Source organism: Scylla paramamosain, chromosome 19 (assembly GCF_035594125.1).
Source record: "Scylla paramamosain isolate STU-SP2022 chromosome 19, ASM3559412v1, whole genome shotgun sequence".
NCBI classification, from domain to species: Eukaryota; Metazoa; Arthropoda; class Malacostraca; order Decapoda; family Portunidae; genus Scylla; species Scylla paramamosain.
Window position 1 is genome coordinate 21,511,142 of NC_087169.1, and position 17,963 is coordinate 21,529,104.

General features: G+C 42.2%; 1 protein-coding gene across 7 annotated transcripts in view; it reads right to left on the reverse strand.

Annotated features, from left to right (window-relative positions):
- Positions 1-11,683, reverse strand: part of LOC135109906 (transmembrane protein 198-like) — a 76,154-nt gene extending 64,471 nt beyond the window's left edge. For 3 of the 7 annotated variants that reach the window (XM_064021783.1, XM_064021784.1, XM_064021781.1), the window contains exon 1: positions 11,522-11,670. The gene's annotated coding sequence lies outside the window, so the exon portion shown is untranslated. Of the gene's footprint in view, positions 1-11,521 lie in introns of all 7 variants that reach the window. The other 4 variants (XR_010272954.1, XM_064021785.1, XR_010272953.1 and 1 more) reach the window with 3 other exon arrangements.
- Between the last annotated feature and the right edge of the window lie 6,280 nt (positions 11,684-17,963).

Here is a 17,963-nt window from a genome sequence, read left to right on the forward strand (position 1 = left end):
CTCACGCTGAAACTTCCACCACACTCACTTCTATTCCTTCCCATCTCCTCCTCCACCTCCTCCTCCTCTTTCTCCTCCTCCACCTCCTCCTCCTCCACAAAGGCTGGGAGGAAGTCAAGACAGGTTTAGGAAGTCACCTGAAGGCAATAAGACATAGTTATCTACCTGGCCTCTCTCTCTCTCTCTCTCTCTCTCTCTCTCTCTCTCTCTCTCTCTCTCTCTCTCTCTCTCTCTCTCTCTCACATCTCCCATTTCTCATTCCCTCCCCGTCTCTGCAACATTCGCTCCCCTCATCACATCTCTCTCTCTCTCTCTCTCTCTCTCTCTCTCTCTCTCTCTCTCTCTCTCTCTCTCTCTCTCTCTCTCTGACAACTAGAAGCCTTTGAAATACAGTGAAACTTACTAAGGATTTCACTGATATGCGGAAACAGGGAGAGGAAGAGGAGGAGGAGGAGGAGGAGGAGGAGGAGGAGGAGGAGGAGGAGGAGGAGGAGGAGGAGGAGGAGGAGGAGGAGGAGGAGGAGATATGAGTTATGATTAATTAGTATTTCTCCTTGCTACTACCTCCTTCTCCCCCTCCTCCTCCTCCTCCTTATCTTCCTCTTCCTCTTCCTCCTTATTTATCATACAATTCACTCTTACAAAGAATATAACGGAGAGCAAAGGAAGACAAAAGGAGGAGAGAGAGAGAGAGAGAGAGAGAGAGAGAGAGAGAGAGAGAGAGAGAGAGAGAGAGAGAGAGAGAGAGAGAGGAACATGTAAGAGATGAGTAAGCAAGGAAGAGTACCGCTGAGTACCTTCCTCCTCCTCCTCCTCTTCCTCCTCCTCCTCCTGCAGGTGAAAGTCAGCAACTGAATGAACACCAGAAATGCGTCAGTCGACCGTAGAGAAAAAGAAAAAGAAAAGAAAAAAAAAGAAAAGAAAATAAGACAAAACTTGATTTTCTGGAAGCGCGAGTCAATTTTTCATGTGTGACTTGAGAGAGAGAGAGAGAGAGAGAGAGAGAGAGAGAGAGAGAGAGAGAGAGAGAGAGAGAGAGAGAGAGAGAGAGGCCAAATTTCTAGTTGAGTTCCTCCGTTTGCTTCTTGTGGAATGAACTGAAGGGAAAAAATATCTTCTTCTTCTTCCCTTCTCTCTCCCTCCCTCTTCCTCCCTTCCATTCCCCCTTTCTCCCTCCCTTCATTCCCATCTTCCCTTCACTTCCCCTCCTCTTCCTCCTCCTCCTCCCTTCACCTCCCCATCTTCTTCACTCCACTTCCTCCTTCACCTCTCATTTTCCTTGTTCCACCCCATTTCCTTCTCTCTCTCTCTCTCTCTCTCTCTCTCTCTCTCTCTCTCTCTCTCTCTCTCTCTCTCTGCACTTTCTTCTCTCCTTTCCTACTTCCTCTTTCCTACTTTCCCTCTATGTACTTCTTTGTTTATTTTCTCCGACTTGTTTCTTTTTTCTTTTACTTTCTTCTTATTCTTTCTCTTTCTTCTGTATTTGTTCTTGTTTTTTAAGTATTCCTTAATGTGAAAAGAGACAAACGAATGAAGGAATAAGCAAAAGACGAGCAAGATGCCAAATAGTTGCCTTCACACACACACACACACACACACACACACACACACACACACACACACCTGCCTCCCACACGCCACTACACCTTGACACACCCCTTGCAGTACACCCACACCCCAATACACCCCCCCACAGCATATCCACCTCAGTAGACGCCCCCCCAAAGTGACTTCCATCTAAACACCCCTCCCCTTTTTTCCCCTCAAAATATGCACCCAACTTTCCCCCCCCCCCAATACATCAGTCCTCCCCTAGTCTCCCCTCTACTGCCTCAGGGAAGGATGTAACTGATCAGACGAGCGGATCTGGTCAATGGAGAGAGGGTTCTGTGCATCCTACACCCCCCACCCTCCCTCTCCCTGACGTCCTACCCCCTCCCTTACCCCCTCTCCTGTCTACTCCTGCTCTCTCCTGCGCTTCCTTCCTGTACATGTCTCGCCACCACAACCACTACTACTACTACTACTGCTACTACTACTATTAACAAGAAATGGTATAATGACTACTACTGCTATTACTATTTCCTCCTCCTCCTCCTCCTCCTCCTCCTCCTCCTCTTTCTCCATCTTAGTTATTCTTTTTTTTTCTCTGTTGCTGTTTGTTCTTCCTTTGTGCTCATCTTCCTCCTCTTTCTCTTGTACAACAACAACAACAACAACAACAACAACAACAACAACAACACCAACAACTACTACTACTACTACTACTATTACTACTACCATCATTAGTTTCTGAGATATCACATTCTTTCTGCGCCTACATATTATTCCCACGCACACACACACACACACACACACACACACACACACACACACACACACACACACACGCAATGCATATCATTAACTCTTCCTCTTCTTCCTCCTCCTCCTCCTCTTCTTCCTTTCATTACGTCACGTTATTAGTAGTTGCTGAGGTACACACACACACACACACACACACACACACACACACACACACACACACACACACACACAGGTAACACAGAGTCATTACACTACAGGTAACTTGTCCTTGTCTTAATTGGGTCTAATATACATATTTTTTTTTATGTAGTTCTTTGTTTCGTTTATTTATCTTCTCATTTATCCGGTGTGTATGCATTTCCTTTTCTCTTTTCCGCCTCCTTCTTCTTCTTTCTTTATTACATGTTTATTCAAGCGTTCGCCTTCGTCACACACACACACACACACACACACACACACACACACACACACCAGGTGGTATATTAAAAGAAGAGAGAGAGAGAGAGAGAGAGAGAGAGAGAGAGAGAGAGAGAGAGAGAGAGAGAGAGAGAGAGAGAGAGAGAGAGAGAGAGAGAGAGAGAGAGAGTAAAAAAACGAAGGTCCTACGCACACCTGCTTAGGAAATGCATGTGTGTGTGTGTGTGTGTGTGTGTGTGTGTGTGTGTGTGTGTGTGTGTGTGTGTGTGTGTGTGTGTGTGCTATTTCTTATTTTTCTCCTTTATCTAAAATTCATGCATTCATTTTCTTCGTTTATTTTCATCTCCATATTTATCATTTATCATAATTACCTCTATGTCTCCATACGACACCCCCATTCTGTTATTTTCTTTGTTCTGTCTCTTTATCATCTCGCTGTTCTTTGTTGTTCATTTATCAAGTCATTCTTTTGTTCGTCCTCTCTTGAGATTCATTTACTTACTAATCTATTAATTTTTGTTTTTATTTAAATGCTAACAGTGATAAATTTCCTCGTTTCTTTATTTACTTTGCTTATTTATCCTTTAAAGTCTAATAAAATAAAAGGTTGTAATGTTAGTCAGCCTTAGTATCCTTTGTCTCTCTCTCTCTCTCTCTCTCTCTCTCTCTCTCTCTCTCTCTCTACCCACTACCTACCTACGCAAAATATTGATCACTCTTTGTTCCCTTCCCATCTCCCACCTTTATTAACTACTGTTCCCCCTTCCCTTACATTCCACGTCTCTCTCTCTCTCCATCTCTCCTGTTGCTTTTTATGAGTGTATTGAGTTTACGTTACGTTTCTTAGTGTTGTGGGTTAGTTATAATAAGTTGGGTATATTTTTTTTTTTTTGTTACGCATCTCGTTTTCTTTGTTGTCTGCTTTATTTTGCATTTTTTTCCCTGTTTTTCTTACTTTCCGCTGGTGTCTGGTCCCGTTACGCATGTCGACTCTGTTTTGTTTACTTCCTCTTTCCTGTTTTCTTTGTTATTTCTAGTCCCGTTTTCTTTGTTATTTCTAGTTCTCATACGATTCTGGTGTTTATCTTTTACTTTTTTGTTACTTTTCTTTTGTTTTTCGTTTATGTCTGGTTCTCTTTTGTTTACTCCCTTTGTTTTATTTACTTTGTGATTCTGTTTATATTTACCTATTGTTACTTTCGAGTTTCCTTTGTTTCGTTCGTGTCTGGTTCTGCCAATAACGTACATTCTTTCCTTTGTTACTTCTACGCTCGTTTCCTTCATTACTTTCCGTTCTAAGTTTAATCCCTTTGTCATGATCCTCTATTTAGCATCCTCAGTCCTCTTTATTGTTTTTATCTATTGTTCTCGATCCTTTCTTTAGCATCTGAGCCCTCTTAGTTAGTGACTGATCCTCTTCACTGGCTTGTTATCACTTGTTCTTTATTACGATTCTTTCTTTAGCATCCAAGTCACAGTTTCCAGTCTTCTATATGACTTGGTAACCTTTAATCCTTTGTTACATCACTTCCTTTAGCTTTTAAGTCATTTTAGTTAGTGTCATATCCTCTTCACTGGTTTTGTTATCATTTGTTGTTTGTTACGGTCCCTCTTTTAAAGTTATTCGAGTCGTAGTTAAGTTTCCAGTGTCTATGTCGCTTGGTAATCTCTCGTTCTTTGTTACAGCACTTCCTTTGGTATCTAAGTCCTTTTTAATTGGTTTCTGATCCTCTTCTCTGCTTTGTTGCCTCTTGTTTCACTGTTACGATCCTGCCTTAAGCATTCGAGTCGCATTTAAAGTCTCTCTCTACGTCGGATGTCAAATGTACCCCGCCAGGTTAGTTTTCACAGAAGTACGTACCGTTCCAGACAACAGGGCTTGCTCAGTCTACGCAGTCACTCTTCTTCATTCCTCCCTTTCTCTATGCATTTTTTATTCACGAGCGTTCATTATATACTTCCGGCATCTCAAGACTCGCTGCTAAGTGCTTGTACATTCACGGCACTCCACAATGTAATTTGCACTTGTTTTTAGATTAGTTTCTCTAGCGACTGGCACCCTCCACTCCACTCCTCGTTGTTAATTTTTTTCACGTTTGTTGCCTTTGGCCGGAATTGCTCCTAGGTTATTGATAGGAGAGGCGGTAAATATAGCAATGAGAACTAAAAGGGAAAAGAATAGGAAAGGAAAACGGAGACTGAAACGGAAGAAGGAAGAAGACGTAGGAAAGGAAGAAAAAAAGAAGGAAAAATAAAAAGAAAACGAAGAGAAATAAAAAATAAAACGTAGAAAAGGAAGAAAAAAATAACGAGAACCAAACAAAAAGTAAAAGAAAGGAAAACGAAAAAGAAAACGAGACGAACAACTAAAAAACAATAATAAATAAATAAAATAAATGAAAACAACAAATCACACACACCCATTTTCTTTGATAGTTACTTTGATGCCAAGCTAAGGAAGGTGCTGCATTGTTACAGGCACCTCTACCACGACCATTACGTGTATTTGGTTTGCATAACTGACGGAGGAGTGACTTTGATGGCGGGGCAGTGCATTGTTGAGCTGTAATGTGCTGGTTTATATAATGCTTCCCTCCTGTCATTTGTATTGCTGCTGCCTCGTGACGTGTGTGTGTGTGTGTGTGTGGACGTGTGTGTGTGTGTGTGTGTGGACGTGGGTTAAGTTGTTGTTGTTGTTAGGTATGTTTGTTGTTGTTGTTGTTTTCTTTTAGTGTTATTATTGGGTATGTTTTGCTTTTTATTTGTTTGTTGTTGTTGTTGTTGTTATACGTGTCAAGACTAGCCAGGAAAAGTAAAAGGAAAAAAAAGGAAAAAAGAAAGAATAATAATAATAATAACAACAACAACAACAATAACAACGTCAAGAAGTTTACATACATATCTATAATTCAAATAAAACCGGTATCTAAAAATCTTTTCTTTATTGATTTTTTAAACTTCACTTAACATTAACCTACTTTCTTTACACTGTCACTACCACACTGTCTCACCTTGCTATTCTAACGTATTCATTCATTTATTTACACATTAATCTGAACTATTATCCTTTTTTTTATTATTTTCACTATCATCATTTATCGTGTGTGCTCATTATTTCCTTCTCTCTTTCTCCACCCATCTCCAGCCAGCGTGAGTCTTGCCCACCTCACCACCTATCATTAACCTATCAAAAGATGCAGTTCCATGAGCAGCAGGTACTTTAGGGCGCCGCGTCACCCACCGTAACGAGAATGCTGCCTTTACAGACCTCACCCCCAGGACCAGTGGAGAGAAAGCTGAACACGGGTCTCTTCCTGCCTCGTTACCATTCCTGCCAGACCGTCTCAGCCTCGTCCAGTGTTTCCGGAAGGTGATGCACTGTTAGCTTCGGTTCGGTTCGGTTTGGTTTGGTTGCTAGGTTAGGTTAGATTTGGTTTTAAAATTAAGTTAGATTTGTGTGTAGGTTACGTTAAGTTAGTTTATGAATATGATAAAAAGTACGGTAGGTATTATATAAATATCGTCAATGCATCTTTTCATAACTAAATTAAGAACTTCTAATAAAACACGATACACTAAAATATGATAAAAACAAACAAACAAACAGTAAATCAACAAATCAATAAAAAAAACACGATACACTAAAATATGATAAAAAAAAACAAACAAACAGTAAATCAACAAATCAATAAAAAAATATATATACATAAATACAAAACTAACCAAAACAAATTGGATCCACGAGTCTCAGCCATCTTCCAGGACTTAACAATGACAAGCAAACACAGACCAACAAAAAACAAGCCAGCAGATCAATAAAACAGTACAAACCAGTCACATAATGAGAGTAAAAAAGAGAGAAGTGCTTTAAAATACAATTCTTTCAGTTATTACCAATTTTTTTCCCTCTCTCTGCTGTGTTGCGTGAAGTGTCTGTGTTTATATAATGCGCTGTAATTCTCCGTGCATGAAGTAGTGAAGTTATAGCGCTGTGTTCCTCCGTGCATGAAGTAGTGAAGTTATAGTTATATTTCCTTCACTTTTGACAACCCCAGACTCTCTCTCTCTCTCTCTCTCTCTCTCTCTCTCTCTCTCTCTCTCTCTCTCTCTCTCTCTCTCTCTCTCTCTCTCTCTCTCTCTCTCAGGCAAGACTAGTTATAAGGCGCGTTTCACTTGTAATCTTCTCCATGCAAGATTGTAATATGAAAAAGAAAAGAAAAGAAAAGAAAAGAAAAAAAAAAGGCTGAAAAATTTTACTCCTAGCATTTCTAACCTAAGAGAGAGAGAGAGAGAGAGAGAGAGAGAGAGAGAGAGAGAGAGAGAGAGAGAGAGAGAGAGAGAGATGTGGTGTCAGAAATAAACCGAACAATTGATTCCCTTTCTATCCGTTGCCTTCGCTGACGTCACGCCTTCAGCAGCACATCCTGCCCACACACACACACACACACACACACACACACACACACAGAGAAACGTTCCCAGTTGTGACGAGGCGATACTAAACACTCTTCTCCGTGTGTGTGTGTGTGTGTGTGTGTGTGTGTGTGTGCAAAAAAATGTTAACGATGTCCCCAACCAACGGTATATACTCTCTCTCCCTCTCCTCTCTCTCTCTCTCTCTCTCTCTCTCTCTCTCTCTCTCTCTGTCTCAGGCCCTACAAGTTATAATCCTCTTCTATCAGTTACAATCCCCCTTTTCCATCTATTCTAATCCCCTTATATGACCACAACCCCTTTATATCAGTCCAAATCCTTTTTAAACCACCCCAATCCTCTTATATTATCCCCAATCCTTTTAAAATTTCTTCCAATCCTCGTGTATCAGTCACAATCCCTTTAAATCAATTCCAATCCCTTTCAAAACCAGTTCCAATCCCTTATAACATTCCCAATCCCCTTATACTTTTCCCAATCGCATTATAACTACCAACAATCTTCTTATATTACCCACAACTCCTTATATTAACCCCAATCCCATTATATAACTCCCAAATTCCTTCTCTCATAGCGTTAACCTGTGAATACCACTCCTGCATACTTTCCCTGTACACAAACACACCTAGAACCCCTTAACACATACACACACATACACACATACACTCATACAACCTTTGCGTGTTTAAGCATCATTCCTCTAGCACTTAAGTACCCTGCAAGTCTCAGTATGGCCTTCCGTGCCTTGTACCCTGCCAGTCCCCTACCCAGAATGCAGGCAAGGTCCAGGCAAGGTCCAGGCAAGGTCCAAGCAGGGTCCAAGCAGGGTCCAGGTAGGGTCCAGGTAGGGTCCATCTGATATTCCAGCTTAGTTCTTCTGTTTCTTGTACCTCAGTTCGTGCTCACTGGTAGAGTGTCTCTCCTTATCATGCGTGACACGGCTTGTTGAGGGATGGGCAATGGAGAATGGTGACTTTGTGGGTTTGGATACAGTGAGAAATGGGTGGTTTTTGTGGGAGGTACGGATATGGGTGATGGGAGTAATGGGTAACTAAAACATGGGTGATTTTGGGGTTTATAGTTTAAGGTATGAGTGTTTGGAGGAATGGGTAATTGAGAAATGGGTGATATTTGTGTTTGTTCTATAGGAGGTGTGGATATGGGTGCCGTGAGCGATGGCTAAATGAAAAATGGGTAGTTTCTGAGAGTGCTTGGGCGCTGGTATGGTTGCTACAGGAGTAATGGGTGAGAAATGGGCGTTTTTTTCTAGTTTTGGGCATAGATATGGGTCAGGAATGTGTTTTTTTTTTTTGTGGGTCTTTGGTGAGGACTTCCTAGTGTTGTGATTCTGAAATGTGTTGTGATGGTGTTTATTTATAAGTAAAGTAAGTGAATGTAAGTCCTAATAAGGGTGAATAAGATAATGAGGAGGGAGGAGACGAAAAAAGGAAGAGGAAGAATACGAGGAAGAGAGAGAGAGAACAATAAGATGATGAGGAGGAAGAATAAGAGCAAAAGGGATAACAAGAGGAAGATGACGAGATGATGAAAAGGAAGAGGAAGAACAAGATGACGTAAGTGAACAATGAAAAGGAAGAGGAAGGAAGAACGACAGGAAGATCAAGACGGACGAAATGAAGAGGAAGAGGAAGCGAAGGAGGGGCGAGATGAAAAGAAGAGGAGGAACAAGAAGAGAATAACAGTAAAATAAGCAACTTTAGTGGTTTAGCTTTAAATCTCAAAACAGTATTAACCCTTTCCCTAATTACCAATCACTCTGAAACATCATTACTTATTCTACAACCACATCCAATCTTTCAAATAAGAAAAAAAAAATATAAAATGTGTTCTTTTTCATCTCTAACTTCTTTGTAGATGCTTGTAAAGACTTCACGCATTGCTGATACTGCTAATTGTCTCGTGTCACGGTGAAAGGGTTAAGAGTAAATTAGTACTCGGACTGGAACTGGGTGATTGGAATGTTCTCAGTTACAATGGTGAGTGCAGCCAAGAGGGAGTGTGAGAAAAGACGAATATATGGATACAAATACACATGAAATACACGGGAACTGCTACGTGACTTGCAGCTTCTCTAATGTTATGTATGATCACCACTTTTGTGTATTTGAATGCGTATATAGACTAGATATAATGTTTTGTTTCTAAGGAGGAGCTCTGACCACCGGAATGAAGGAAAAGACTAGTGAGGTGCCAGTCCTTTGAGAAAAAAATCGAATTCATTATTTAAAACTGGAAGGTACCTCGTGTCTTGTATGGATTCTGTAACTCAACTAACAAATACATTCTAAATACGCAATCTATAAAGTGAAGAGTCATTACAATCCAGATACCCAAACAAGACGCAAATTCTCAGTAAGCTTGCGCGTGTAGCCACCCTAAGTTAACTGTTCCAGATCACCAAGTCCTTCAGAAAGTCACTCACTATGAATCACACATCACATTCCAGGTTCTTCCAGGTATACCTTACTACTGGTCATGAATCACCACCACCACCACCACCACCACCACCACCACCACTACAGCCTCTATGATATCACTAAACAAAGACTTTCCCAGCCTTCACATACCTTTGTTTACTGGTCACCCTCTCCACGCCACCCACGGTTAACATAATCTTTTACGTATTATCTTATAGTCTGTGTGATTTTGCTTGTATTACTCTGCTGTGTTCACTTTTTATGTAAGCTACTTTGGTTGTGTCGTTTAAGTGATGTGGTTACCGTCAGTGCTTGGTTTCCTTGGTAACTCGTATCTTTTTTTCTAGTTTCCTGTTTATTCTGGTTTATGTTATCACCCACTGTTTCTTATTACTGTTATTGCTTTCACTTTCTCGTAACTTATTTCTACATCTAGTTTCCTGTTTGTCTAGTCTTCTGTTACCACTCATTTGTTTGTTATTCTGTCACTAGGATCACAGGAAGACTAACCAAACTATTTGTGAATGGTAGATTAGATTAGGTTAGGTTTAGTCTTGTTAGCTTTGATTACGAAGTCTAATCTCTCGCAATCTGACCTAATCTGAACCTCGTGTGATTCTGTTACTCTGATTACACCCATGTTATATCTTTTCACACACACACACACACACACACACACACACACATACCAACCTCCAGTGTACCCTGTCTTCGTGCATACATAGCCATACACTTTGAAGTCCCTCCCTGCAGGCCCGCGTGTAGTTACCAGTCTGCACGCCACGTTAATGACAAGCCCCAACAAAGGTACACTCATAACTCTGCCTGACACTTCAAATACAACGACACAAGTAACTGAGGACGCGAATTATACTCCAGAAACACTGCATGACACTCGGTTACCACAGCTGCTCATATCCGATGCCATAACACGTCACAAGTATAAAAAAAGCAAGTGAACTCAGTACGTAAAATGATATCCTAAAAATACTATGATTATCCAGCTATCCTTTGTGCTATCAACGCCTTTCTCATGACCTCTATACAGATAAGAACCTCCTGTTACTCCCTTCTCTCCTTGTCTCGTGGTTACGGCAGTGCCCTGCTAACCTAGACTCAAGGGGAGGTGTTCCTATAATAGTATGACAAGTTGTGCACCTCTACAGCCACAGTTCCCAGGCCACTCCGCACCACGCCACTGCAATCCATCAGACAGGCTGGCACAGGTTCACAGAGCCGACCAACACCTCCCATCTACCATCCGCTCCTTCCTCGAGTAACATGGAGTGAATCTATACGCAGAGAGAGAGAGAGAGAGAGAGAGAGAGAGAGAGAGAGAGAGAGAGAGAGAGAGAGAGAGAGAGAGAGAGAGAGAGTACAAGACCATACAGCAAACAAGATCCCCAGCAGTAGCAGTAATCAGTAACATTCCCACAGTGGTGCCCTGAGCATGCCACCCCTGCTGGAGGCGGGTGCTTGACTGTCCAGCGTCCTATTGATTATATACAGCCTGGACCAGCTGAGCCGCCACCGCCACCATCACCACCAATGCCCCTGCCTGCCCCTTCTGTGCGCTGGGCAGGAGTGGGCATGAGTGGGCAGGGATGGACAGGACAGTCACAAAGCATGGTCTCACTCATCAATAACTCCAGCGCCCACTCCCTCCCACCTCCTCCTGCTCGTCCTCCCAGCGTCTCCGTTGCAACACTATCTTCACCCATCCACCGTCTCCACCGCAACCACATCCCAATTCTTCCACCGTGGCAATGACCCTCCACACGATACCATCTCCATCCACCTCCTCACACTCCGCGCCTCCCACTCCACAAATTTTATTATCCTTGGGAACGGTCAGCGGCCTCGAGTCTTTTAAAGCCAAGCCCTCTGAGGCGGCTGAGGGCGCGGGGCGTGCATGCTGGCCTCACCTGACGGGGCGTGCAGGTGCGGGGTCTCACGTGTGACGGTCCGGGGGTGAGGTATTCCTTAATAATGCATCCCATCAACAAAGGACCAGTGATGCGGCGCCGGGAGGGAGGACGCGCGCACTGCCTCCACCTCACCACACACCAACACTGGCCCTGCTCACTGCTCAGCTGTTTTTCCCCCGCCCATACCCCGAGACCGCTGCGATGCCGGCTCTCGCTGGAGACATCCTTACCCATTATACGCCTTCATACAGCCACACAGACTGAGCCATACATGCTTTCCTTCTTATCCATAATCAATAGTCTTCATACCTTACTACGCAAAATTCCTGAGTGTTGCTAAGAGAATATCTAGCTAGGGAACTGCTCCATAGACCAATACCCTTTGTTAAAACCCACACAGCCCTCCCTTAAAGCTGTCACTATAGCAGATATTCAAACTCCCTCACTACCTCGGGATACATGGCAATAACACGCCATTATGGAGAAGGTACAAGATGTCTAGCCTAGGGTGTCTCAGTGAGCTGGTTGCAGAGGTAGACACTTCGGACCCAGCCTCGTACGTTTGGCAGCGGGAAGCAGAGGAGCCACAGTGGTGCATCTTCGTGCGGGTTCTAACTAACCAATTTGTCAGCCCCATCAGAGACAAGGGCAGGGCACGACAAATACCAAGGAGACGTGTAGATGACGTTAAGAACAGCATCAGTCCCCCTGTTGGTGTAAATAAGGGTGTTGGGGTGAGTGGAGGGTGCGTGGGTGTATGGGTGAGGTGGCGGTACGTGGCATGGAGCAGTCAGCGTGAATGAGGCCCGCCCGCCGCCCACCAGCACATCACATTTGCACATCACCAAATAACTTCATGAACACTGATTTTCATAACTAACATCCCTCTCCAGTGTCAGGTGGCGGGTCGCTGGCAGAGTTTTCGTATTGGTGGTGCGAGTGATACAGAAACGCAAGGGAGGGAAAAAAAGAAAAAGAAAATACATACTCAAGAGAATAAGGAAAAGTCATTAGTATTTTATAAGTTATATAGCATGCTAGAACATTTAAGTGTGTGTGTGTGTGTGTGTGTGTGTGTGTGACAGTTTAAATACGTCATAACAGATATCAATGGCAAGGTTACATACAGACTGTCAGCGGCACATCAGTGCCCCTTCCTTCCGACACCACTTTGGCACACTTCCTTACGCTCTCTCTCTCTCTCTCTCTCTCTCTCTCTCTCTCTCTCTCTCTCTCTCTGACGTACCAAACTGGCGTGGGTAGTGGACGGAGAGAGAGAGAGAGAGAGAGAGAGAGAGAGAGAGAGAGAGAGAGAGAGAGAGAGAGAGAGAGAGATGCTGAAGATAATAAAAACGAATCATAATATTGTTTAATTACTCTATCACACTTATCTATTTCTTATAAGAGATGTTTAAAAGGGAAGTCTTCGTGGGAATATAGAGAAGCTGAGATGAGTAAAGGTAAGAAGCTGTAGGGCAACCATCTTTAAGGTCTAAGGGACGAAGGGAATTTTTAGGGGTTTAATTCTGTCCCGGATCCTTACTACTCACTGAAAAATGGAAAATAACGGATGAGAGAGAGAGAGAGAGAGAGAGAGAGAGAGAGAGAGAGAGAGAGAGAGAGAGAGAGAGAGAGAGAGAGAGAGAGAGAGAGAGAGAGAGAGAGAGGGAGATTATGTGTTTCTACATCACTTTATCTGTTGCATGAGAATAAATAACATAAAACTAAATCACACACAAAAAAAAAAAAAAATATGAATAAATAAATAGTTGTGTTTACCAAAAAAATAAGTTTTCTATGACTACGAAAAAGAAAATGGGATCTCAGGGGAAACTTAAGTCTTGTATACGTTGGCTATAAATGATTTGATTTCTTTACTTTTATAAACGAGAAAAGAAAGCAACTTAAATGACAGTTTTAGTAAAGTCATGATCATTATTTTATATTTGGCCAGTTGTAACACCCAAAACATGTGGAAAAATAAATAGATAACTATTTATTTAATTTCATTCTATAATATAAATAGTCGTGATTTTTTTTTTCTTTTGATATTTGTAACATCTAAATAGTTACACCAGTCTCATATGTGTGGAAAGAAGAAGAAAACTACAATTTGTCATTTTTGCACTTCAAGAATACAAAGAAAAAAATAATCTGGACCCAGAAAGAACATGAACAAGAACAAGAAAAAAAATAACTACTCTGCTTGAAAAAAAAAAAATAAATAAATAGATAAATAAATAAAATAAAATACACACAGGCTTATTATACCAGAATAGATAATAGCTGTATAATAATAATAGCTGATAATGTATAATAAATAAATAATAGTGTAAAAAGTGGTGTTTCCCGGTTCTTGCCACACTTCAGCCATTGGCAATTTACACTTCAAGTTTGTGCGGCATTAGACCTCGCACACAAACCCGCCTCGTGCGGCAGAAACCCTCTCGCAGGGTGGGCCCTCTCGTGGGGCAAGTCCTCTAACCCTCTCACAGGGTGACCCTCTCACAGGGTGAGCCCTCTCGTGGGGCAGGCCCTCTCGTGGGGCAATTCCTCTCGTGGGAATCGTTCGTCCATCTCAAGCAGGACAACATTAGCGTCTGGAGTACCTCAACCTCCAGCTCAAACGCAGTGCCACTCATGGCTCCCTTGTGGGCAAACGGCACCGGAACACCACCCCAGGCAGCGGGCCACAAACCCCGACTAACCAACACCTGGTACCCAATTACTGCTGGGTTACAGAGGCTCGGGATTCAAGAGACCGCCCGTCCGTCTCATCCTGCCCAGGATTCGAACCCAGGATCTCTCGGTTGTGAACCGAGCGCGCTACCATTGCGCTACAGGCTACCCGTTGTCAAAACGACATCGGGACGGGTATTTGAATACCAAACGTTTAGTCGCTATAGAATTGTTGCAAATAATATTACACATATCGATGTAACATTCATACAAAATAGTTACTGCATAGGACAACAACACGGCAGCCTCTGGTAACTCTCCTTGGTGCTGAGTTGCCGGCAGATGGGGAAGGAGCTGTCTGGGAGAGGGAGGGGCCACCGCCGGGACACAGAAAACGAATCCTTGCAGCGGGAACTTAAAGAGCTGCGCACAGATACTAACAAACGTGCCGACGGAGTGTACTGGTGACAACAATTGCAATAAACCAGGCAGTCCATCCTTTAGATTTAAGACCGCTATCAGCAGCAGAGAGAGAGAGAGAGAGAGAGAGAGAGAGAGAGAGAGAGAGAGAGAGAGAGAGAGAGAGAGAGAGAGAGAGAGAGAGAGAGAGAGAGAGAGAGAGAGAGAGAGAAAACTAAAAGGGATGACAGGTGGAAAGAGGAGAGGAGGCAAATTTCATACAGGGATTGCCACGTGTAGGCTTGGTGGCTTCTTGCAGCTTCCTTTAACTTTTTTTTATGTTCTCAATCAGCCCCTTAGTTTCCACATTCTATTGTTAAGAGACGCCATTTCCCCCGTCTGAGTAAGGAGCGACAGGTGTTGGTTCTCAGAGTTCCGGAAATACTTTGGTCTGTGAGATTTGGCGAAGGAAGGAATTATGTATGAATCAGAAGAAAGCTGAGAGAGAGAGAGAGAGAGAGAGAGAGAGAGAGAGAGAGAGAGAGAGAGAGAGAGAGAGAGAGAGAGAGAGAGAGAGAGAATGTTATGGGGAGCTCATTCAGAAACGTATTTTGCTTTATCTCTCCCTTCCTTCCTCTCCTCCTCCTCTTCCTCTTCCTCCTCCTCCTCTTCCTCCTCCCCTTCCTCCTTCTCCTTTCCATCTTTTATCTCTTCGTATCTCCACCCTCTGTACTCTCCCTCCCTTCCATCCTGCTCTCACTTCCCTCTCCCATTCTCCCCTCTCCCATTCTCCCCTCTCCTCTCCCCTTGTTCTGCACCGCTAAGCCTAAGAGGAATGTCTGGGGAAGTGAATTGATGATGGGATGAAAACTGCCTTCTTTTATTGGCTTATTTCTTAATTATTTTTGTTTCGTACTGGAAGAAGAAGAAGAATAGTAATAGTAGTAGTAGTAGTAGTAGTAACACCAGTACACCTTCCACTACTACTACGTATTACTACTACTACTATTACTACTACTACGCAACACACACACACACACACACACACACACACAGACCTCTTGAACCTATTCCAGCACGGTCCCTCCCCCTCCTTCATCTAAAAAAGGAAGACGAGGAGGAGGAGGAGGAGGAGTAGGAAAAGAAGAAGGAGGAGGAGGAGCTAAACAGAGGAGGTATGAGGAAAACGGATAGTAAGGGTTAAGAGAACAGAAAGTAGAATCGGAACCTTTAACAAGAAGATCGAATTCCATTTAAGCTACACTTCTCTTCTGGCAGTCTTGAAAGCTATCCACCCTGGCGTTCCCCTTATTGGGTGTGTCAGGTGTGGCTGCCAATTAAGGTAAGTGTGAAATCATAGTTTTAAAAGTTGTGGCTGTGTTGAAGGGGGTGTCAGAAATGCGAAAAGGGATAGAAAAAAGAGATAGGTTAATAAATAGTAAGATAAGTAGATTGAATGATGGAGAGATGGATAGACTGACAGAGAGAGAGAGAGAGAGAGAGAGAGAGAGAGAGAGAGAGAGAGAGAGAGAGAATGATAATGTCTACCGCAGCTCTAAGAAATCTATTTTTTACTTCTATTTTGCATCACTTCCCACGAATTTCTCTCTCTCTCTCTCTCTCTCTCTCTCTCTCTCTCTCTCTCTCTCTCTCTCTCTCTCTCTCTCTCTCTCTCTCTCTCTCTCTCTCTCTCTCTCTCTCTCTCTCTCTCTCTCTCTCTCTCTCTCTCTCTCTCTCTCTCTCTCTCTCTCTCTCTCTCTCTCTCTCTCTCTCTCTCACCATCTTCTTTATCATCTGCCTTACATACTCACTGTTCGCTTCACCATCATGTAAAAACTCATACCGTACATAAAAGAAAAAAAAAAGAAGAAAAAAAAACCCTTTATTATCACCCCTCTCCCCTCCCGTCACAAGAGAGGATTCCCAGTACAGTTCAAGGCATTCTCTCTCTCTCAGCGGGGAGATCTCAATTAGCACCCCGTCCAGCACCAGGTCATGCAGCACGTAAGGCAAGGACAGGTGGGTGAGGAGAGACAGGTAGTGCCACAATCATTTCCTACAGCAAGGGGATCAGAATACCACGCACGGGCGCACATGTTTCAATCCTCCTTGTGTCTCTTGCATCCTAACAGGGAAAGAATCAAGTTAATGGAGTGTTGCTATTAATAACCCGGTGATTCGCGAACCTTAGGCATCGACACATCATTTAAAGTGTAAAGAATACCAATGTTTGTGAAAGCTCAACTAAGGGTGATGTACGATATTGTTATTTTGTAATGTGGACAAGGTTGCGTGTGTTGTGTGTTAGTTATCTAAGAGTCGCTGGTGGGAATTGAAATGTAATGCACTAGTCGGAGGTGGACGTGGTCGCTGGGAAATTGTAGAAAATAATATTAGTGGTTTTGTTTTGTCTGTTTTCAGTGAGGTATCAAGGGACACTAGTATTTTCTTCCTTCTTCATCTTGTTGTTGTTGTTCTTCTTTGTTCTTCTTTGTTTGTTTGTTTGTTTGTTTCTTTTCTTTTCAAGGCTGCTGGTTGAGTTTAAAGCTTCGACTTAATTTATCCAGAATCTTGTGGTAAAACTTATTCATCTGTTCGTTTGTATTTTAGCGACACGAAGGTTCAGTATTATGACACAATGAATAAATAAATAAATAAATAAATAAATAAACACAGGATCCCCCAGTAACATTTTCCGGAATCCTGTATATACAAAAAAAAGGAAAGAAAAAAGAAAAAAAAATGAAAAAAATGAGAAAAAAAGAAAAAAAGAAAAAAAAAGAAAAAAAAAACCGTAGTATCTTCACACAGCCTATAAATGTTTACTGTAAAATTCAGTTGATAATTTGAGACAATGAGAAAAATAAACGAGAGAGAGAGAAAAAAAAAAAAACAATATATATAAAAGAGGTTACGAACTTGCACTAAAATTTCTCCCACAATCTTGACACATACAAAAAAAAGAAAGCCAAGTATTTGCCTCACAAGTCAACAATTTTAAGTGACCTTTCGACAATAACACAACAACAAACAACAAGAGGTAAACAAAAAAGGGGAAAAAAAATCTGAACTTCAACTAAAACTTCCCAGAATCAGAGAGAGAGAGAGAGAGAGAGAGAGAGAGAGAGAGAGAGAGAGAGAGAGAGAGAGAGAGAGAGAGAGAGAGAGAGAGAGAGAGAGAGAGAGAGAGATTCTGACATTAAGGAACACAAAGAAAAATAAAAGTCCCTAAATAACTAATAAGAATATGTAATTGAATACCAAATAAAAAAAATAACAGAAATAAATAAATATAAAAAAATGTGAAAAATTAACCAAAAAATATAAAGATCTATATTTTCTTGTATTTCTTCTTTCCTTC